At 45.3% G+C, this 24194-nt stretch overlaps 1 pseudogene; it reads left to right on the forward strand.

Moving 5' to 3' along the window:
- The first annotated feature begins 14190 nt into the window (after positions 1-14190).
- Positions 14191-14295, forward strand: LOC145530742 (5.8S ribosomal RNA; annotated as a pseudogene).
- Positions 14296-24194: the final 9899 nt, after the last annotated feature.

Here is a 24194-nt window from a genome sequence, read left to right on the forward strand (position 1 = left end):
AATTGCAATACACAATAAAAATAGCCATCTAGATAAAGCTTTAATTCAATTCCCCATCATTAAAAAGCAATGTCAAACATACCATGGTACTTTCAGAAGACAGTGTCCTAGGGTATCTGATCTATAAAAGGACAATAGAGACCATGTTTAGTCAACAGACTGACCACAGAGGTAGTGTTGGGGTGACATTTTCCTTATCTGCTGACCCCATCCCCAACAACCCTCAAATCTCTATTAGCAATACTCAGAAATGATATGTAAAATGTAATAATCAACTGACATCATTCAGGTACCCTCAAAAGAAGGTTAACAATGGGTATTGGGCCTTCGTTGAAAATGTGTATCAGACCCCACTCTGTACAAAGTATTAAGCCCTGTGAAGATTTAAAAAGAAAGAAGAAAGTATAATTTTTGATCATGAAAATGTCTTGTCACTCAAGGGGAGGCAGTTTCCTTCAGAGAGTATCCTAGGAATGAAAACAACAGATTGGACCTGAAACTAATTACATGAATACTGAGGAGTGACAGAATGGGTGATGGGGACCCAGGCTGAGTGGGTTGATGTGGGAACATAAGCCAGGTGATGAGCTTCTTAAGGATGGAGACAGAAGATAGAGACCTTGTTGGTTTCGAACCTCCAGTACCTAGCCAGGTGCATGGTACTTGGTGTCCAATAGACATCTGCAACTGAAAAGGGACATATTTAATAAATACATGAGTGAACAAATGAATGAATGAGTTGATTCAAGAACTGTCAAGAATTGCGAATTTTTTAAATTATTGGAGAAAAGGGAGTGAGTTCCCAGCAAGAGAAATTACAAGAGTATAAGAACTCAGGCAACCTGAATTCTCTCCAAGGTCATGGTGCTGGTCATGCCCCTGTGATCTCATGTAGCCACCCTAACACTTAGGTCATTTCCTAAGGTTGCTTCTCATGCATGCATGCACACTAAGACTCTTCAGTCATGTCCAGCTCCTTGCCACCCTATGGACCATAGCCTGCCAGGCTCCTCTGTCCATGGGATTCTCCAGGCAAGAATCCTGGAGTGAGTTTCCATGGCTTCCTCCAGGGAATCTTCCCAACCCAGAAGTTGAACCCACGTCTCTTATGTCTCCTGCATTGGAAGATAGATTCTTTACCACCTGGGAAGCCCAAAGTTTTCTTCAGCTTGACCCAAACATTCTAATTCCCTAAGCAACTAAACCACCACCACCCGATCATGGTTTAGAAAATTCCACCTTCGAAATACAGGATTTTCCAACCAAATGCTTACTTTCTTAATCTGCAGCAAAATCATCAATGTTGACCCAGTGCAGAACCAAGCTAGTCCAAAGAGCAACTGATGGAAACCAGTGCAAAGTTCTGTGCAAATGCTGAAAAGCAAAAACAATAACCAAAAAAAGTTTTAAAAGCTAACATATGCTAATTTTTTAGGAAAAAGAGAAATTGTACACCCTCAAAAGATAGAGCTTGCACTAATAGGCCACGTGTTCAGTCACTTCAATTGTGTCTGAATCTTTTTGACCCCATGGACTGTAGCCTGAGAGGCTCCTCTGCCCATGGAATATTCCAGGAAAGAATGCTGGAGTGGTTGTCATCCTCTCCTCCAGGAAATCTTCCCAACCCAGGGACTGAACCCACATCACCTGCACTGCAGGCAGATTCTTTAACCACTGAGCCACCCGGGAAACTCCTAATGAGCCACAAGTGTATTCAAAACTGTTTTCCTTAGGGATGTCTGTGTACAGTCAGGAAAGACCACCATCAGAGTCCAGTGGACATGGGAAGCGCAGGATCCCAGACTTATCTTTGGACCCCTCCAGAGAGACTCTGCCCAGAGACTTGGGACTGAGGACTGGCCCATAACTTCCTCTTGCTGTCTCCTAACCACTGCTTTCACTTCACCCCACAGCAGCAACTGTATTTTCCACGCCGGTTGGATATTGTACATCACCCCAGTCATCCTTTTAAAGGCTGGTTAAGTTGGTTTCTCCAACCCAAGGTGAAGCTTCCTCCTCTTGCTTATCTGCCCTACTGCAGAAGGTCTGCCTGCCTCTCACCCAAACCAGAGGTTATAATAGCAGCCATCCCATTTTCCCCAGCGTTACTTGCCCACTTTCAGCCTCATACACCTCTCATGGTGAAAAAGAGGCACACTTTCTACATATACGAGAAGTTGTCACCTGGAAATTCCAGTTGTGACCCCTGCCACTCCTGCAGCATTTTCAGATTTCATCCCATCTTTTATTTTTCTGTTTCCATTACCTCCTTGCTTGAAACTTCTCAAACCCTATAAATGCCAAGCCCAAGCAAGGTGTCAGAATTCTGCACTTAGAGACAAGTTCATGTAGTGAAAAGGACAAAGAATCTAAAATACTGAGCAAAACTACTGGATCTACCAACTTCCTAGCTGAGTGGCTTGGGACATGTAATCACAGCAGGACATGTCAAACCTGAGCTTTCAATATGGTAGCTACTAGCCACGTGTGTCCTCTGAGCAGTTGAAATGTGGCTGGTACGTACCTAAGTGTGTTGTAAGTATAAAACACACACTGGATTTCAAAGACTTAGTATAAAAGAAAAGAATGTAAAATATCTCATTAGTAATTTTTATACTGATCACCGGTTGTAATGGTAATATTTTAGATTTATTGAATTTAATAAAATATTTTATTATAATTCATTTTACCTGTCTTTTCTTTAAATTTTTTAATGGAACTCCTAGGAAAAAACCTGACACCTTATGGGGTTTACATTATACTTCTATTGCTATGATGGAGAAGCTTCTGGAGGTTACAGAAACATCAGAAGCTGTACCAACATCGGAAGCTGCCCCTTCCCACTGACAGGAGGTTAGCCAAGCAGGTGAGTTGCTGTCATTAGATTTCAAATTTAACATTTCTTCATAAGTGTTAAATGTTACAGACGTTCTCTCTAAAGATCTTCAAAATGAAATTACAGATTTCTTTTTCTTTTTCTTTAAAGGTTTTATCATGTAAGACAAAGGAAAACTATTTCAGAACCATTTGGAACAAAGGGAGGGAATCATGTTAAGAATTATCTCTAAGGGCTTCCCTGGTGGCTCAGTGGTAAAGAATCCACCTACCAATTCAGGGGACATGGGTTTGATCCTTGGTCCGAGAAGATCCCATGTGCTGCAGAGCAAGTAAGCCCATGTGCCACAAATACTGAGCCTGGGCTCTGGAGTCTGGGAGCTGCTACTACTGAGCTCACATGCCGCAACTACAGAAGCCCGAGTGCCCTAGAGCCCATGCTCTGCAGCAAGAAAGCCACTGCCGTGAGAAGTCCATGCGCTGCAGCTAGGGAGCGACCCCAACCTGCCACAACTAGAGAAAGCCCGAGTGGCACGAAGACCAGGCTCAACCAAATATCAACACAGATACATAAAATTATATATAAAAAAGAATCACCTCTGCAAGAATGGTCACATGGTATTTAATTTGAGCCCACATTTTTAAAAACCAAGAGATTTCACATGAATTCCTATGTTGGGAGTTCCTTTGGGGGCAAAAGAGAGTTCTGGTAACAGCAGATGTACATACCCCGTATCAGTGAGCCTGAGTGGCGAAGCAGCTGCCCCTTCAGACCACATGCCTGTTCCCCAGTTGGCCACATGCCTATCATTCACACCCAGTCTATTTCCTTTATGTGCATGACCTATCTAGCCGGTATAGTCCCTTTAGATATGCAGCTATTGTGCTAATGCTTTTAGATTTGATAAACCAGCTTTTCAGAGGCAAAGTAAATTTCCTCAAAAAAAAAAAAAAATGTGGCAATTTGGATATTGCATTTCCCCTATTTCATCAGAAGAATAGCATCGTGTTAGAATGTATTACCAAGGATTACATGCCATATCACTAAACTTAGATTTATGAGTTTGGGGAAACTATCAGAACACAATGAGACAAATTTTGAAACTGCAATTTAAACAGAACAAAATTTAATGAATCATAAAATGAAGCCATAGCCAAACATGTGCAGGAAATTTATGCAAATATGATCACAAAACTATCGAATAACCCAACCTCATCTATGATCATTTAAACATACCTGAAGTTGGCTCCTGCCTTGTCCGTCCTAAGCCCCACTTAACACTCTCCACCCAGCTCAGCTATGACTTAAAAATGAGGTTTGGCCCATGTGGGCCCACTGCAAAATGAAAATGTGGGCTCCTTCATTTTAAAATGATTAAGAATTTTAAGACATTGATAGCAAAGCGTAAAGCTAAGTGTGAAGCCCTTGTAAGTAGGGAGCCCCGTGTGACCATACAGGTGGCATGCCCATGAAGCCAAACCTGACTACAGCAAGGGGCATCTAGCAAACTCTGGGGGCTTAAGAAAGCAGAGACATTACCTTGCCAACAAAGGTCCGTCTAGTCAAAGCTATGGTTTTTCCAGTAGTCATGTAAGGATGTGAGAGTTGGACTATAAAGAAAGCTGAATGCCATAGAATTGATGCTTTTCAACTGTGGTGCTGGAGAAGACTCTTGAGAGTCCCTTGGACTGCAAGGAGATCCAACCAGTCCATCCTAAAGGAGATCAGTCCTGAGTGTTCATTGGAAGGACTGATGTTGAAGCTGAAACACCAATATTTTGGACACCTCATGCAAAGAGCTGACTCATTTGAAAAGACCCTGATGCTGGGAAGGATTGAAGGCAGGAGGGGAAGGGGACAACACAGGATGAGATGGTTGGATGGCATCACAGACTCAATGGACATGAGTTTGGGTAAACTCCGGGAGTTGGTGATGGACAGGGAGGCCTGGTATGCTGCGGTCCATGGGGTCGCAGAATCAAACATGACTGAGCAACTGAACTGAACTGCAGAAAGTCTTCCTGCATGCATGCTAAGTCACTTCAGTCGTGTCTGACTCTGTGACCCTATGGACGGTAGCTTGCCAGGCTCCTCTATCCATGGGATTCTCTAGGCAAGAATACTGGAGTGGGTTGCCATGCCCTCCTCTAGGAGGTCTTCCCAAGCCAGGGATCGAACCTGAGTCTCTTATGTCTCCTGCTTTAGCAGGTGGATTCTTTACCACTAGCGCCACCTGGGAAGCCCCAAGAAAGTCTTCCTATAGCAGGTAAAAGCCCAAAATGAGACTTGAAACCTTATTTTCTAATCTGTATCATCTAAAAATGGACTTTGCAGCATCAGGTTGGAAGAGGTACTCTTTGAACTCTCCCTGGCCCAATCAAACTGCCATTGACAACTGGCAAGTAGAACTTGAAGGTGCCAGCAATACTGTGATGAGAGGGACTCTGAACCTCCTCTAATTTAATCTCGCTTTTAAGAATTTCCAACTCTGGCTGCTATATAATGACATTTTACAGTTTCAACTTTTCTTACAGGATGTAAAGCTTAGCGTTAGAATGATGGTGACTTTGATGTCATGAAAATTAATATTTAATGAAAAGCTTCCAAGACTATTTGAAAAATAAGTAACATGTATAAAACATTAACCTGAATTTTTTCCAGTTCTTGCTTAGTTACAGCCCTCTGGTGACCTGACAAACCACTACCAAAAATAAGTAATCTCTACATAATCTTGCCCCTGTGTTCCATCTGATCCCCTTCCTTTAGTCAAACACATTGGTTATGCCACACCTGTTTTTAGTTAAGTTTTGTTCTGTTTGGTATGTGTAGGGATCTGTAGATGTGAATACATGTTTGGTATCCCTTTGGGTCCTTTGTTTTAACTACTTCTCTTTTAATTTATTTGCCTGCACTGGGTCTTAGCGCACTGGGTCTTTGCAGCACTCGAGATCTTTGTTGCTGCATCCAGCACCTTTAGTTGCAGCATACACACTCTTAGTTGCAGTATGTGGGACCTACTTCCCTGATCAGGGATCAAACCCAGGCCCCCTGCATTGGGAGTGCAGAGTCTCAACCACTGACCCCCAGGGAAGTCTCTGGCTCCTTATTAAGTTCCCAATTCTTTCATTCATAGAAGGGAGAAAAGAATAATAATAATCCTTAGTTAATAAAACCATTCATTTATTTACAAATCTTTAATGAGTGTGTCCTATGTGTCAGGCAGTGTTCCAGATGCCAGGTGTTACAGTAATTAAAATGTCTACCTTCATGGGTCTAACATTTTAAAGCAAGACAGGCAATAAAAAATACAAATAAATAATATATAGTGTGTTAGATGGTATTGAGTGCCATGGAGAAAGAATATAGCAGGGAAAGGAAACAGGGAGCTTTGGGGTTCCACGTAGGCAGAAGGGGCTTCCCTGGTGGCTCAGCAGTAAAGAATCCACCTGTAATGCAGGAGATGTGGGTTCAGTCCCTGGCAGAGGGGAAGATCCCCTGGAGGAGGGCATGGCAACCCACTCCAATATTCTTGCCTGGAGACTCCCATGGACAGAGGAGCCTGGCGGGCTACAGTCCGTGGGGTCGGAAAGTTGGACATGAAGTGACTGAGAACGCACATGGGAAGAGTCAAGTGTAAAGGAGGTGGAGGAAGAAGATGTGTGGCTCCCTGCGGGGAGAGAAATCCAGGGAAAAGCAAAGGCAACCCCACAGGGCACACGTGTTGCCTGGAATCGAGGGACACAACGTGGAGGTCAGGCTGGCTGGCGTGGAATGAGGTAGAAGGGTTCTGCCAGTGGCGTCAGAGGAAGTGCCGTATTGCACTGAGCTTTTGAGACCATTACAGAGACGTTGCCTTGTCTCTGGGTAAGCGGGGGCCATTTGAGGAGAGGGATGACGCGACCTGGTTTCTGTTTGAGCAGAATCACTCTGACGACTCTTGGGAGATGAGACTGTCCTGAGCCTGTTGTCAGACTTCTGTGATAATCCAGGCAAGGGACGACGGTGAACAGGGCCAATTGCCAGCAGTGGAGATGGTGAGCAGTGGTCACGCTCTAGACGAAACTTTATGTTAGAGGTGAAGATATCTTCCATGTGCTGGAAAACCAAGAGAGGGGCCTGACGTCTCTGGTCTTCGCAAATGGAAGAATGACATCGGCATTAACTGGGAGGAAAAAGACCACAGAGGGAGCCTGTCTAGAGGGGAAGTTCGCGGGCTCAGCTTGGGAATGTAACGGTGGAGGTGCTTTTCAGACATGCGAGTTGCAATATTGTGTAGGCAGTGGGGTATATATAAGTCTGAAATTTAGAGCAGAGGTCCAGGCTCAGAGAATAGTTGGTGTATTGAGGACATTTAAAACCATGGGTCTTGGTGAAATCACCAATGGAGTGATCATAGATTTTTTTTTTAATGTCTTAGATCTAAGACCTAGAAGACTCCAAGATTAAAAGTCAGGGAGATGTGGAGGTAACAGCCAGAGAGATGGAGAACAAACTGCTTTTGAGGTCAGAAGAAAGCCGGGCAAGTGTGACGTTCATTGGGCCAAATGAAGAAAGAATTTCAAGAGGGAAAGAGCAACCAACTGTGTCAAACAATCTAAATGGGTCAAGTAAAATGAGGAAACTGAATTGATGATTGGACTTAGCAATGTGTGGGTCAGGGTGACCCTTGACAGAGCAGTTTTAACAGAGTAGTGGGCCTTGAAAGCATGATTAAGGACATTTAACAGCGAGAAGGAAGAAATCAAAGCCTCTAAGTACAGGCAATTCAATCAGAGATTTGTTTAACAGGCACCAATAAAATGTAAGGACCAAATGAGATACTACATGGGAAAGTGCTGTGAAATTATAAATGTACTATGTAAATGCTGGCTGTGATTATAAGAACCTGAATCTTCTGTGTTCTAAGAATATGGTTTTCAGGATGTCAGCCAGACTCAAGCATTTCTGTGCTCAGTTAGAGCCTTAGCACCTCAGAAGACTGTGTTCTCACAATACTCACAGTTGTTCCAAGCAATCACTAAATCTTCCCAAAAAAATCAAAGTTCAAAGATACCTCACAGTGACAAGCATGGTCTACTCAACTCCCCTTCCCAATCTGGCTTTGCAATCGCAATCACCCCCACTGAGTACAGAGTGAGGGAAACAAATCAAAGTTCTATACACAAAAGAAAGCTACAGATAGTCTTTAAGAAAAGAGGTCTTTGTCCTGCAAGGGTACAGAGCCTTGGAAAATTTCCAAATCAATCAACATATCTTAATTACGACATCAAGATAATATAAAATGAGAAGTTTCCAGTAAGAGAAGTGTCCTCACCCACTGCTAATGAGAGCAAATGCCCCTGATGGTTATTGAAGGGCGCTACAATTTTTCAAAATGAGCATCTGTCCTGTTCCCACTTGAGGATGTCAAGTGAATATTTTATGACTGAAAATGTGGGCAAGGTGCACTATATGCCTGCAGGACTGAGCCCATAGACTCTAGGCAACATATTTCACCCCAGTTTTCCCCATTCCTTGGGGATCCAGGCCTATTGGAAGACTGCCCAACTCAGAGCATTCAGCACGAGAGGGCCATGGGGTCATACCTGAAACAGAGTCAGCTCTTAAAGCAACATAAGCTAAGGCTGAGGTTGGAAGACAATCACCCACCCTTTCTCTTTCCCATAGACCTATCCACCAATTCATTCACTCAACCCATGTGCCAGGCTCTAAACTCTAGGCCAGTATAGTTCAAAGGAGATATGATACAACTCACAAATGCAAAGCCTCATATGTGATCGTAAAATTTCTAGTAGCCAAAGAAGTAAAAAAATACAAGTGAAATTAACATTAGGAGTATGTTTTATTTAACTGAGTATATCCTAAGTCTTATCGTTCCAACAAGTGTTGTCGTTGTTCTCGTTCTTGTTCAGTTGCTAAGTCGTGTCTGACTCTTTGCAACCCCATGGACTGTAGCCCGCCAGCTTCCTCTGTCCTCCACTATCTCCTGGAGTTTGCTCAAATTCACGTCCACTGAGTCGGTGGCACTATCGAAGCATCTCATCCTCTGTTGTCCCCTTCTCCGTTTGCCTTCAATCTTTCCCAAGTAATCAATGTTAAAAAAACGTTATGAAGACTATAAAATTATTTTTCATTTTTTGTATTAAAATCTTTGAAACTCAGTGTCTGCCTTATACTTCCAGCACATCTCAAGTGCTTGAAATGTGGCTACTCTGAATTGAGACAGGGTTCAGACAAGTAATCAGGCTATTAGAATTGTGCCAAAATAGAGATAAAGGCAGTGTGTCTGTGGCTTGCAGGAAAATAGCTCCTAACAGGATCTGAGTGGGCGGGGTCAGAAAGGCTACTTCAGGAAGTGAGGTGTTAGCTGAGCCCCCCAAAGTATGTAAGAATTAAAGGGACAGAGAGGTGGGGAAGGGCATAGGAAATGCATGGCCAAGACTGCAAATTCTGAGAACAAGAGAGACTATGGCATGTTCTGGGAACTGCCAGGCATTCATTATAACCAGAAGTTGGAATCTGAGAAGGAGACTAAGAAGTCCTGTAAGTAAAGACAAACCAGGCCACAAAAGGCTCTGTGAGCCACAGTGAGAAGATTGGGCTTCCTCCTGATGCAGATGGGAGTCCTAAAAGAGTTCTGAGGAGGGGTCTTGGTTGCCCCATTTTCCAAGTTCACCTGCTCCAAGCCCATCTTCTTAATTGAGGAATGGTTGGCTCATACCTGCGAGGGAAGCTGCTTAGCGTTGCCAGCTGGCTGACGGCAGACCCGAAGAGGCCTTCCACAGACGCCGCCACTGCAGGACACAGGTGTGTCTGAGCGGAAACGGAAGTGCCATTGCTCCACACTGCAGATGAGGTACCAGAGCCCCTCGTACCAGACTGTGAGGCAAGACGGTCAGGAACTAACCCCAGGCAAAGAAAAGGGGGAAACGGGGTTGTCCAAGAGGGGCACCATCTCATCTGCTGGATTTCTGGGCGGCCAGCTCTGGGTTCTCTTTGCCTGCCTGATCCCAGGGCTGGAGTACCAGAAAGTGTAAATGAGATCAGGGCCAGTAGCCTGAGCCCCCGCTGGCTGTACCTCTGGCCACCTTGTGAGTGAGGGCTGGCCCTGCCCAGAGATGTAGCAGATGACACAGTGGGTCTGGAATGTGTCCATGTTTGCTTGAATACAACAGCATTTAAAATGGATGCAAGGTAGCCAAACTAAGCACCTAGACTGAGGCATTCTTGACCTCAATGTGCCAGGAGTGTAGAAGGCCACAGGATAAACGCATGTCTTCTAGTTGTGTCCATGTAGATGTAATTTTATTTATTTATCTATTTATTTCTTTTGGCTGTGCTGGGTCTCCATTGCTGGGCAGGCTTTTCTCTAGTTGCAAAGAGCAGGGGCTACTCTCTAGCTGCAGTGCCTGGACTTCTCATTGCTGTGGCTTTTCTTACTGCAGAGCAGAGGCTCTAGGCATGACAGCTTCAGTAGTTGCAGCTCCCGGGCTCTATAGAGTACAGACTCATAAGTTGTGGCACGCAGGCTTAGTTGCTCCTCAGCATGTGGAATCTTCCCAGAGCAGGGATCAGACCCGTGTCTACACTAAAAGGTGGATTCTTTACCACTGAGCCACCAGGGAAGCCCTGAATGTTATTTTTATATGAAAACAAACAGGGGGTACATTCTGGACTCACTGTCTCACTTGCTGAATTTCTGAGTAGGGTCAGCTCTCACCCCATTTCTTGAGACGGCCTGGTGCTACAGTCTGTGAGGTTCAATTCAGTCACTCAGTGTGTCCAACACTTTGTGACCCCATGAACTGCAGCAAGCCAGGCCTCCCTGTCCATCACCAACTCCCAGAAGTTGCTCAAACTCATGTCCATCTAGTTGGTGATGCCATCCAACCATCTCGTTCTTGGTCATCATGTTTTCCTACTGCCCCCAATCCTTCCCAGCATCAAGGTCTTTTCCAATGAGTCAGTTCTTCACATCAGGTGGCCAAAGGACTGGAGCTGCAGCTTCAGCATCAGTCCTTCCAATGAATATTCAGGACTCATTTCCATTAGGATTGACCGATTTGATCTGCTTGCAGTCCAAATGACTACCAAGAGTCTTCTCCAACACCACACTTCAAAAGCATCAGTTCTTCAGCACTCAGCTTTCTTTATAGTCCAACTCTCACATGCATACATGACTACTGGGAAAACCATAGCCTTGACTAGACGGACCTTTGTTAGTAAAGTAATGTCTCTGCTTTATAATATGCTGTCTATGTTTGTCATAGCTTTTCCTCCAAAGAGCAAGTATTTTTTAATTTCATCGCTGCAGTCACAATCTGCAGTGATTTTGGAGCCCAAAAAATAAAGTCTGACACTGTTTCCACTGTTTCCCCATCTATTTCCCATGAAGTGATGGGACCAGATGCCATAGTCTTAGTTTTCTGAATGTTGAGCTTTAAGCTAACTTTTTCATGCTCCTCTTTCACTTTCATCAAGAGGCTCTTTAGCTCTTCTTCGCTTTCTGCCATAAGGGTGGTGTCATCTGCATATCTGAGGTTATTGATACTTCTCCCTGCAATCTTGATTCCAGCTTGTGCTTCATCCAGCCCAGCGTTTCTCATGATGTACTCTGCATATAAGTTAAATAAGCAGGGTGACAATATACAGCCTTGATGTACTCCTTTTCCTATTTGGAACCAGTCTGTTGTTCCATGTCCAGTTCTTACTGTTGCTTCCTGACCTGCATACAGATTTCTCAAGAGGCAGGTCAGGTGATCCGGTATTCTCATCACTTTCAGAATTTTCCACAGTTTATTGTGATCCACACAGTCAAAGGCTTTGGCATAGTCAATAAAGCAGAAACAAATGTTTTTCTGGAACTCTCTTGCTTTTTCAATAATCCAGCAGATGTTGATAATTTGATCTCTGGTTCCTCTGCCTTTTCGAAAACCAGCTTGAACACCTGGAAGTTCACGGTTCACGTATTGCTGAAGCCTGGCTTGGAGAATTTTGAGCATTACTTTCCTAGTGTGTGAGATGAGTGCAATTGTGCAGTAGTTTGAGCATTCCTTGGCATTGCATTTCTTTGAGACCATCAGAGCAAGACCTAGATTCCCCCACAGCCTGTCCCTCCCATCAAGAAGCTTCCACAAGCCTCTTATCCTTATCCACAGAGGGTCGACAAAATCAAAACCATAATTACAGAAAACTAACCAAAGTAACCAAGCTGATCACTTGTACCACAGCCCTGTCTAACTCAATGAAACTCTGAGCCGTGCCAATGTAGAGCCAACCAAGATGGATGGGTCATGGTGGAGAGTTCTGACAAAATGTTTTCCACTGGAGAAGGGAATGGCAAACCACTCAATACTCTTGTCTTGAGAACCCCATGAAAAGGCAAAAAGATATGACACTGAAAGATGAACTCCCCAGGTCAGTAGGTACCCAATATGCTACAGGAGAAGAGTGAAGAAATAGCCCCAGAAAGAATGAAGAGTTTCAGCCAAAGCAAAAACAATGCCCAGTTGTGGATGTGGCTGGTGATGGAAGTAAAGTGTGATGCTGTAAACGACAATATTGCATAGGAACCTGGAATGTTCGGTCCATGAATCAAGGTAAACTCAAAGTGGTCAAACAGGAGATGGCCTGTGAGGTAGGGAGAACCTGTTCCTCGGGGTCAGGAAGATTAAGTGATTCCTCTAAAGACACCTGGGAAGTTGATGGGGAAACCAAGTTTAGGACCCACATCTTCTGATTTCTTGTCCACCAGAGTAGAAATGGGCAAGGAGAACAAACAACCCCATAGGAGGCTGGTTCAAGGCCACAGACAGGTGAGCTGTTCACAGCCTACTTCTTCCACCGTTATGCCTTAATGCTTTGGGGTGTGGTTGTGTTTACAGATCTAGGGCTACTCTTTTAAATCTAAATATTCCCAGGAAGTGTTCAATCTTAAAATATTATCCATTAACAGAAATTACATAAGATCAGGAATGGGGCACAGAAAACGTTGGTAATGAGGGGCCAGGATGAGAGCCCAGGAGGGCATCCCTGGGCTCTGAGGGGGTGACAGGAAGGCACAAAGGCTGGCTTTGTGCTCCTCAGTTTCCTGGAACTAGTCTGCAGCCATAGAGCAAACATCTGCTGAGCCCGCAACGTGTACAAGGCAGTATGCTACACTGCCCGGGACATGTGAAAAGTATAAGGAATGTCTTCTGTCCTGTGTGTGCTCAAACTTCAGCTGGGAGTGCATTAGTTTTCTGTTGATGGTATTAAAAATTACCACAAAAGTGGCTTGAAACAACACAAATTTATTGTCTTATAATTCTAGGGCAGATCACACTGGGCTGAAATCAAAGGTGTTATCAGGGCTGGGTTCCCTTCTGGAGTAAACTTTTCAGCTTCTAGAGGCTGTCTGCAAGGTTTCCCAGATGGCACAGTGGTAAAGAATCTGCCTGTCAATGCAGGAGACACAGGAGGATGCAGGTTCAATCCCTGGGTCGGACACATCCCCTGGAATAGAAAATGGCAACCGGCTCCGGTATTCTTGCCTGGAGAATCCCATGGATGGAGGATCCTGGTAGGCTATAGTCCAAGGGGTTGCAGAGAGTTGGACACGACTGAGCGACTTCCCTTTTACTTTTAAGGATCCTTGTGATTACACTGAGCTCGTGTGAATAATCCAAGATCATCTCCTCATCTCAAGATCAGCTGGTTAGGAATCTCAATTCCATCTGCAACTCTCATTCCCCTTTGCCTGTAACATCACAGTCCAGCCCACAGATTAGGACATGGATATCTTTGGTGGGTGTGGGGAGCGTAACTGTCAAACACAGGGAGGTTAAACACTCAGATATAAAATTAATTATGAATAAGGTAAGAACTGCACAGGTGATAAATGCCATGGAGTTCAAGAAGGGAAAGATCACTTCCTTCAAGGATCATCAGGAAAGGGGCTGTGTAATGGGCATGAGGTACCAAGACACTCCATGAGATGAAGAGCTTGATCTCTGTGATCCCACTCATCCATCCAGTGCTAGAACTTTTTGTCCCACAAAGGCGGCATCAGCGAAAGCAGCAAGAGTGGCAAAGGCTGAGCTGGGGCTGAGGTGCCTGAGGAAATTGCAGGATCTCCGCTGAGATGAGTTCCAGGAGACAAGCCACAGAGGGCTTGGATGCCTCGCCAACAAGCGCAGCTTTGTCCCAGAGGCTCTGAGCAGCGATGGAAGGCTGACTAAATAGCACATCCAGTGATGATGGAGGGACTATGGGTACAGGGAGCTTTGAGGTGAGAAGGGCTGCATTTTCATCAACCCAGATGGAGGTAAAAAGGGACAGGATGAAGCTGGTGGCAAGAGGACCAGAAAAATGGCTGAAGAACGCAGCTAGCTGCGAGAATTAATGTGAATTGCAGGACACATTGATCATCGACACTTCGAACGCACTTGCGGCCCCGGGTTACGCCTGTCTGAGCGTCGCTTGCCGATCAATCGCCCCTCCGGGGTGCCCCGTGTCGTGTGCACGCCTCCCCGAGGGTCGCGCGGCTGGGGGGGTGTCCTCGCAGGGCCGCCGGGCCCTCCGTCCCCCTAAGTGCAGACACGGCGTCCCCCGCCTCCGCGGCCGGGGGGACGCCGCCCGCGAGAGGAGAGAAGGGGACGTGAGCTCGCGCCGAGGCCGCAGGCCTGCCGGGCCTCCGTGGCGGGACCTCCCCTTGGAGAGAGCTTCCTAGCGCCGCAAGCGGCCTTTGGGGGGTCGCTGCCCCTGGGGTGTCGGGGGGGGGGTTTGGGGACGGTCTCGCGCCGCGCGGCGGGTGCCCGCGGGGTTGGTGGGGTCGCGTTTCCGGTCCGCCGTCGTGCGCCGTCCCGCCCTTGGCGGCGGCGTTTCCCGGCGCCCGGCCGGCCCCCCCTCCCTCTGCGGTGCCTTCCCCGCCGCGCGTCCGCGGCCCGTGCCCGCCTCCCGCGCCTCCCCCGTGGCGGCTCTCGCCCCGTCGGGACGGGCGGCTCGCGCCCGAGGCCGAGTCCGCGTGCGCGTGCGCACCCCGGGGACGCGTGCCCCGGCGGCGGCCCGCGGGACGCCGCGGCGTCTGCCCGCCGCTGCGCGCTCAAGCAAGGTGAAAAGACAGCCTTCAGAATGGGAGAAAATAATAGCAAATGAAGCAACAGACAAACAATCTCAAAAATATACAAGCAACTTCTGCAGCTGAATTCCAGAAAAATAAACGACCCAATCAAAAAATGGGCCAAAGAACTAAACAGACATTTCTCCAAAGACATACAGATGGCTAACAAACACATGAAAAGATGCTCAACATCACTCATTATTAGAGAAATGCAAATCAAAACCACAATGAGGTATCATTTCACACCAGTCAGAATGGCTGCTATCCAAAAGTCTACAAGCAATAAATGCTGGAGAGGGTGTGGAGAAAAGGGAACCCTCTTACACTGTTGGTGGGAATGCAAACTAGTACAGCCACTATGGAGAACAGTGTGGAGATTCCTTAAAAAACTGGGAATAGAACTGCCATATGACCCAGCAATCCCACTGCTGGGCATACACACCGAGGAAACCAGAATTGAAAGAGACGCGTGTACCCCAATGTTCATCGCAGCACTGTTTACAATAGCCAGGACATGGAAGCAACCTAGATGTCCATCAGCAGACGAATGGATAAGGAAGCTGTGGTACATATACACAATGGAATATTACTCAGCCATTAAAAAAAATACATTTGAATCGGTTCTACTGAGATGGATGAAACTGGAGCCCATTATACAGAGTGAAGTAAGCCAGAAAGAAAAACAATACAGTATACTAATGCATATATATGGAATTTGAAAGATGGTAACGATAACCCTATATGCGAGACAGAATAAGAGACACAGATGCATAGAACAATTTTATGGACTCTGAGGGAGAAGGTGAGGGTGGGACGTTCTGGGAGAATAGCATTGAAACATGTATATTATCATATGTGAAACAGAACACCATTCCATGTTCGATGCATGAGACAAGGGCTCAGGGCCGGGGCAATGGGATGACCCAGAGGGATGGGATGGGGAGGGAGGTGGGTGGGGGGTCCAGGAAGGGGAACACATGTAAACCCATGGCTGATTCATGTCAACGTATGGCAAAAACTATTACAATATTGTAAAGTAATTAGCCCCCAACTAAAATAAATAAATTTATTTTTAAAAAAAGAAAGAAATTAAAGGAAAAAAATTATAACAGAAGAGAAGGTGGTGATGGTACATATATAGCCCATTTTTCAATAAAGTTGACATTTTCTAATGTAAAAACAAAAATGGCTCAGACACATGGGCATCTCGCAGGTAGAATGAAGGGATGGGTGGGCTGTGGAGAGGTGGGCGAGGAGAGCCACCCAGCAGTGGTGATGGGCAAAGGAAGGAAAGAGACACTTTAGGAACAGGAGTCTTGTGCGGGCAAGATCCCAGGAGCGAAAGGTCCTCTGGCCATGACAACGCAGGCATCAGGAGTTCTTGGAGGTGCGGAAGGAGCTAATATCTATGATCAAGAGCAGTGTCACAAAGAGAGGGACACGTGGACTCAACACTGGGTGATGGCCTCTGTAGGGGTCTGGTGGAGGGAAGAAGCCGCTGAAGGGGAGGGAAGCAAACAGCCCACACGGGTCATCCTCCCAGTGCGGGGCTGCCCTGCACCCGATGATGTTAGTAAGATACAAGCACCATATCAGGGAGGTGGTGTGATAAATTGTTACCATCCACAGCACTTACTATCAGCAAGCTGTTTTTGTTTAGTCCTAGGCTATCAGGAAACAAACAGCCAGGAGGGCTCTGAGAGGCAAGAACAGCAGGTCAGAAGCTCCCAGCCCGTGCTCTGCCAGGAAAGGAAAGCTTGAGAGAGCACTATCAGCTCCCTTTCTCCACCGGGCAGGTCAGGAGGGCTTCCCACAGTTGGAGGGGGCACTGCAGAGATGACAGACTCGGGGCTGAAGCCAGTTCTGAGGCTACACGGCCCATTTCTGGTGTCCCCATCGGCTGCTCTCTGTAACATCCTTTAGGCAACTGTGTGTGTCCACAGTCTCTGGCACAATGTCCCGTGTGCAATGGAGCTGCCGGCTTTGTGGTGTGCAAGGAGAGATGAAAGAGGAGGACCAGGAACCCAGGGCATTTCCCAGCATGGTATTTCCCCACAAGAAACGAAGCTGTGGTGCAAGGAGATGTACTGTGCCATCTCCTTATATGGAACACAAAGGGTAAATTCATGTGTATTGCCACAGGTCAGTATAGAGGTCACCTTAAGGGTCAGGAGTGGTGACCAGGGTGGGCACAAGGGGGGCTTCTGAGGACTGAGAATGCCCTCTCTCTGGGTGTGGGACTGGTTCTGTGAAGGTGAAGCTCATCAAGCTGTGCTCTTATGGTTTGTATCTTTTTCTGGATGTATATTACATGTGGATGAAAGACTGCTATTTTCAAAACTGCTATTGTGAAAATGCCCTTGCCCCTGTGTGAGAGGTCAGGAATGTTGAGTTAGGAAGAGGGGCAGTGATGCCAAAGAGAGGGTAAAGGTACACAGAAAGAAACCTTGGCCCTCCTGCAAAAGGGCCACGCTGAGCTTTTCTCCAAAGGAGGGAATCAGTTTGATGGCGAAAACTGCCAACTATACAAGCTCATGAGGTATGGTCAGGGTGACAGGCAGCTTTGGAGTCCCCTGCTTGTCATGTGAGGAAGGCACTGCAGACTCCACACTGAGCAGGATGCTTGCTTCTCGGTGCTGGTCAGTTATATGTGTCAACTTGGCTGGGTTATGATGCTCAGTTGTTAGGTCAAATGCTCACCAGGGTGTTACTGGACATTTTTTTTGAAGATATGATTAACATTTACAATCAGTTGGCTTTTATCACTCAGGCTTTTGGCTGAGATCGTTTGTCACAATTAGTTGACATAAGGTAAAAGCAGATTATCCTCCATATGGGTGGGCCATATCCAATCAGTTGAAGGGCTTAAGAGCAAAGACTTGAGGTTTCCCCTAAAAGAAGAAATTCTGCCTCTAGACTGAAACATAGAAATTCTGCCTTGGGCTGACAAACTTCAAACTCATGTGAATATCCCTACAGACTTCCCTACAGACTTTGGACTTGACAACTCTTACAGTGGTATGAGCCAATTTATATAAATATTGGTTTATATGGTTCCTATTTATATTGGTTTACACTACTGGTTCTGGAGAGAAACACTGTTGTTTCTCTGGAGGTCCCTGATGAAGACAGGTTCCAGTAGATTGTTATCCAGGGTCTCAAAGCATCTTTCTCAGGCCTCCTCTGAAAGTAGACAAGGTAGGCGCAGCTCTTCCATTTGAGGCCTAGAGCCTACAGTGAGGGTCTCTTTTCTAAGAAAAAGGAAATCCACAACCAGTCCAAGGATCTACATGGTGGCTTTGCCCTCTTTACTCTTAATTCAGCAAATGTCACAGGCATATTCTATTAGCACTGATAAAGAAGCTATGGGAGAAGAAAATATTAAGAGAAACCTACATGCTTCCAGTTTTTCCTGCTGGGCTTACTTGTGTGACTTTTTCAGAGGGTCCCCAGAAACCCCCAATAAACAACCACATTCCTACAAGTATGTCTTGTTATTAGTTGCTAAGTCATGTCCAACTCTTACCACCCCATGGACTGTAGCCCACCAGACTCCTCTGTCCACGGAATTTCCCAGGCAAGAATACTGGAGTGGGTTGCCATTTCTTACTCCTGGGAATCTTCCCTTCCCAGAGATCAGACCCAAGTCTCCTGCATTGGCTGGAGGGCTCTTTATCACTGAGCCGCCAGGGAGGTCCACAGGTGTATCTAAACCCACCGAAACTCTGACCCAGTTAGATACAGCAGAGGAACTGGGGGAAACAAACACAGTGTGTGTAGGGCTTTAATCTTCTCCAAACCCTGAAATATTGTGGAGATGTTTTATCTTCCATTGCACATGGAGGAGATTAAAAAGCCGTGATAAATGGTGTGCTCTCCGGGAGGGAATGCCATATATAGGGCAATACATAATTTCCTGCTTCTGGTACCGTTCGGGATAATTGTCCTGGTAACGTGAAAATGGGAGGGATATTAATTTAAGATTAAAGCACAATTATAAGCCCTGTCATACTGTTAATTTCTTTTAAATGTTCCTCTGAATAATTCCACCTTTGCAAGATGGAATAAGCACACAATTAAAAACTGCATTAAATAAATGAATAACTAATTAATGAATAAAAAGAACCCTGAAAATAAAATGGGGCATGCAAATTCTAAACAATAATTTTAACAGCAGGCCAGAACTTAATCCTTCAGATCTTTGAATGAATTGCACTTGGATGCAGATAGATAGCATCTCCCTCTAGATTTAGCTCTCAAATAGCTGTGCTCTTTGTTCATATCCTGTCCAGCTGCAGATTTAGGTGCAAGACACTGCAGGCTGCCTAACTGACCAACCCCAACACCTTTCCAATCTTAACACCATTGCCTCATCCATAATGCCTGAAATTCTATACTTTCCTTTGTCCTCTGGCCAGAAATCTTACCAAGGTGATGCTGCCATTGAATAGGAATTCCGTTAGAAAATGCAAATACTCCTATAAAGCCGAGAGGTGGATCATTCCTTAGCACATTGATATGAATCAATTTAATCAGATTGCTTTCCTCCCAGCACCTCTTGGTGTTGGAGGCCAACTTCTTGGAAGAGTGGGGTGAGAGAGAGAGGAGTGGTCATTTTGCAAGAAAGGGTAATGGTAAGTAGAGAACGGGAGATCCGCCAAGTTCTGCAGTGTTTTGAGAGCCCAGGGAAGGTGAGAGATAAGACACCATGGTGAGTCTTCCTTATGTGTCCACAAGGAGCTGAGACTTGGGTGAGCCATACGGATGAGGAAGAAAAGGAGTGTGCTTATCCAAGCTTGTATGTGCCAAATGAAGGTCATCACGATGATGTGAATTTGCCAGTTGAGGAAAACTGAGATCATGTTAATAACCCAACACTACAGAGTAATGTGGTAAATGGGAGAGAAGAATTACAGGCTTTGTCCATCTGACTCCGAAATCCATGCTTTTTCAACCATACCACGCTTCCTCACAGCAACTTATCAGTTAGATGTGATTGCTCTCATTTTTTAAATGAGCAAATCAAGGCTTCTAAAGACTAAAGAAGAAGGGAATCATTCAGTAGCTCCAGGTGTGAAAACATCAGGCTTGTGCAGTAACTGCAGATACTCAAGCCTCTCATCCTGCAGGTTGAAACGGAAGGCAACAAGGCTGAAATGTTGTCGGTGAGATTGCATAAACCAGGAAAAACCACTAAGGCTGTGCACAGATAAGAGTCAAGCTTAGAGCCTCACTCCCAGGAACAGGATGTCCTGATCTGAAACTAAGTCAAGGTGCCCAGCCTGGGAGGGAATCCAAGTCACACCTGAAACCCCTGTCTTCACTTTCAGACTGTTTTGCTCTAACGGCCGTTGATAAGAGATGCAATTAAGAGCTCTGTTATCAGGAGCTTATAACCAACATAAAAGCCTGCAATTATTAAAATTATCACTGAAGTCTGGAAGAGGATTAGAAGATAACCTTTTTCTCTAAGTGCCAGGAAAAAGGGAAAGGGCTTGGGAAAGGTGTCTAACTCCTACCCAAGGAGCGTTCTCATGAGGCCAGCGGCAGACATCACAGAGTCCAGGGCCACCTGGGACACCGGGCGTGTGTGGCTCTGCACGCACCTAGTAAGACCTTGCGGGAAGCCCTTGCAGGCTAGGAGCCTGCTAACAGCCTGGCCTGCGCGCCCCCGGCCCCTCAGCAGAGCCTTCTCAGCTGGCCACCACTAGCCCCAGTGGGTCCCTAGAGCCATCCTGCCATCAGCTCTGCCCCTGCTGGCCCCCAAACTCCAGCCCTTCCCCAGCTCCCCCTGCTCATTGACATCCTCGCCTCCTGGGGTCGCCACCTCTCAAGCTTCTCAGATCCGCTAGGGAAAGGGATTCCCAGCAGGATCCCCTCTTTCTCCTTCAATCTCACCCCCTGCTCTCCCCCAGCCTGTATCCATCTCCCCAGGCTCCTCTCCCTCCTAGAGCTTTCCTGATAAACCCAGAGACCCCACCACATCTCACTCTTGGCATCTGTCATGCAAGTCACAGGGCTATGACAGTGCCTGGCCTCCACGCGTGTCGTAAATTCCCACTACGTTCCAGGCACCATGGGGCACCAGGTATCCAGTAATGAACAACAAGCACCACCTTGGGCCTTGCAATCACAAGCCTTTGAAAGCAGGACCGGGCAGTATTCATGCACCTAATCCCAGCCCCTAGTAGGGTCTCTCATACACAGTAGGTACTCAAACAGCAATATTAAAGTTAAAGGGTATAATGACAATTTACAGAGGTTTTTGATTACTGTCTTAAGATGCCTAAGTGTTAACAGCCAAAAGAGAATCAATAGGTTTTCCATTATAGATAACATATTTGCATTTCAATGAGAACCATTGAACTCTTAATCATCACTGTTCCCCCTCCCCCCAAGTCCCTACACCCTAGTGTTAAGATTTCAGTTCCTGGAAGGCCTAAGAGGGACATACTTTAAAGAAAAGCCCCTCCAAACCATACTAAATTATCAGTCTTCTAGGCTAGGCACATAAACATAAAAAATAGGCCTTGGTGGTCCCATCTGGAACCCCCCACACCCCCACCCACAACACACATCAGTTAATAGAGTGCCCTACTTTACATTTTTTGGAAATCTAAAACTTACAGTCTAAAGCCAAATTCAGCCCACAGATGTTCTATACGGCTGCGCATTATTTCATAAAATCTGAATTTCACATGAGGCCTGTGTCAGTGTGCCACAGACCTCACCATTCTCTATTATTTTCATCTGTTTGTAAGCAACAGATTTATGTTACTTGCCTGCCCCTCACCCTCACTCTGAGAGGCATTTGGATTTTTCATTCTTGATTAATATGTAACTGTTTAAAAACAATTTGATGACCACAATAACCCCTTGAGCTAAGTAGGGGTTATTATTATTTTCCCTATTTTGTGGCTGAGGAAACTGAAGGCCAGGGAAGAAGTGAACGACTTTGCCATTTTCAGTCACCGTTTTCTGAGGTCCATGTTGGCCGGGTTTGTGAGGCTTCGATAGGCTAGGTTGGTAGCAATCACCAGTGACTGTCTTCAAGACATTGATGGCCTAGAGAGTCCAGCTTCCTTCAGGGCGTCTTAATCTGGCCTCCATGCACCCTAGAGGTTCTAGAGATAGTATTTCAAGGGTTCCACTGGCTTCTGAAAACAGCACACAATTTTTGTGGACATAAATACACTGAGGAAAATGCTTGCAGCTTTCATCGATTCTCAGGGAATGTTAGCAGTGCAGGGTGACCACCTGACTGGCAATTATTTCCTGGAGACGATTTCTCTCCAACTCACAGTGTGCAAAGCCATCTGGCAGAGTTTAGGGGATTGCTGGTGGTTTGCAGCTAACCGAGAAAAAGAACCATGATTTGCTCTTGCTAGTAGTCCCCCAGATTATATCTGGGCTGGGGAGTAAGAGGGTAGGTGGAGGGATCTATTCAGTCTTTACGAATGTCTCACCTGGATGGAGACTCAGGCCTTTCTGAACGATCCCCCACTCAAAGAAACATGCAATATTTCCCAGAAGTAGAAGTAGGAAGACATAGTGTCTTAGCAAAATGTGTCAAAACCAACAAGAAGTTAAGGCACTGAAAATGTCCATAGTTGGTGTGAGACAGGCAAATCTAGAAAAAATGACCACACAGTTCAGATTCAGGCCTCACTGAAATAACCATATAAGGCCCCCTCTTCTCACTGGAGCTTCTCCCTAGACCTTGTCCCGTTTCTCCCCCTTGTACTCTTCATGATTCAGTTCCACAGATCTACCCAACAAAAAATGACTCCAAAGAAAGAATGTAAACTTGGTTTCACTAAAGTCTTAAGAATTAGTGGGGCTTAAAGATATCCTACTGTGCTTTTCTCGCATGGGCTTTGTTTTTTATGAATAATGAAATATAAAGTCAAAGGAATGAATCTCTAACTGAGCAATTTCTGATATCAATCCACCAGTGGGTTGGAGTGAGACATATTTTGTTGCCTCTGTAAGCATATCTGGACAAGCATGGAAAAGTGCAGCCAAATATAGAAGATCTGGACTTGGAGTCTGGAGAACAATCATCTTCTATGGCAGGATTTTTATAAGTTTCCACTTAGAGAAAAGATACCTTGTCTTTTAAAAGCAGAGAAAACAAGTTAAGCTCTTTGGTTTAAAAATCCCTAAAGGATTTCTAAGGTCCTTTAGTGTCTAAATAAAAAAAAAAAAAATCTAAAAAAGGATCAATGAAAGTAAAAGCTTTAAAAAAAAAAAAAGATAAACAGACAAACTTTTAGCGAAACCAACCAAGAATAAACCAATAAACCAACCAATCTCATGTAAAGCTTGGTCTCAATAAAATAAGATGAAAGAATGAAAGAAAGAAAGAAAAAAAAACCTCCCAACAAAGAAAATTCCAAACCAGATCACCAACCAAATATTTAATGAAGAATTAACATCAATTCTTCTTAAACTCTTTCAAAAATAGAAGAGGAGGGAAATTTCCAAACTCATTTTATGGGGCCAGCATTATCCTAATGACAAAACCAGACAAGGACACTACAGAAAAAGAAAGTGGCAGGCCAGTATCCTTGATGAATATAAATGTAAAAAATCCTCAACAAAATATTAGCAAGATGAATTCAACAATACATTAAAAGAATCAAATACAATGATCAAGTGAGATTTATTCTAGGGATGCAAGGATGGCTCAACATCTGCAAATCAATACTGTGATAAAACATATTAACAAAATAAAGGATACAAATTATGTCAGCATCTCGACAGTCACAGAAAGAGCATCTAACAAAATTCAAGTTCAATAATTTTTTCTCTAAACAAACCAGGTATAGAGAGAATGTGCCTCAGCATGCGGGCACGCTGTCCTCAGTCATGTCCAACTCTCTGCGACCCTACGGACCATAGTCTGTCAGGCGCCTCTGTCCATGGGATTCTCCAGGCAAGAATAGTGGAGCCAGTTGCCCATTTCTCCTCCATGAGATCTTCCCAACCCAGGAGGAATTGAACTCTCATCTCCTGGGTCTCCTGCCTTGGCAGGTGGATTCTTTACCACTGAGCCACCTGGGAAGCCCATACCTCAGCATAATAAAGACCATATATGACAAATCCACATCATATTTAATGCAAGAAAGCTGAAAGCTTTTCTTCTAAAATCAGGAACAAGACAAGGATACTCATTCTCTCAACTCCTGTTCAACATAGTAATGAAAGGCCTAGCCAGGGCAATTACGCAAGAAAAACAAATAAAATGCATCCAAA

The sequence above is a fragment of the Giraffa tippelskirchi genome, chromosome 12 (assembly GCF_054371585.1).
Source record: "Giraffa tippelskirchi isolate mGirTip1 chromosome 12, T2T-mGirTip1v1.2.pri, whole genome shotgun sequence".
NCBI lineage: Eukaryota > Metazoa > Chordata > Mammalia > Artiodactyla > Giraffidae > Giraffa > Giraffa tippelskirchi.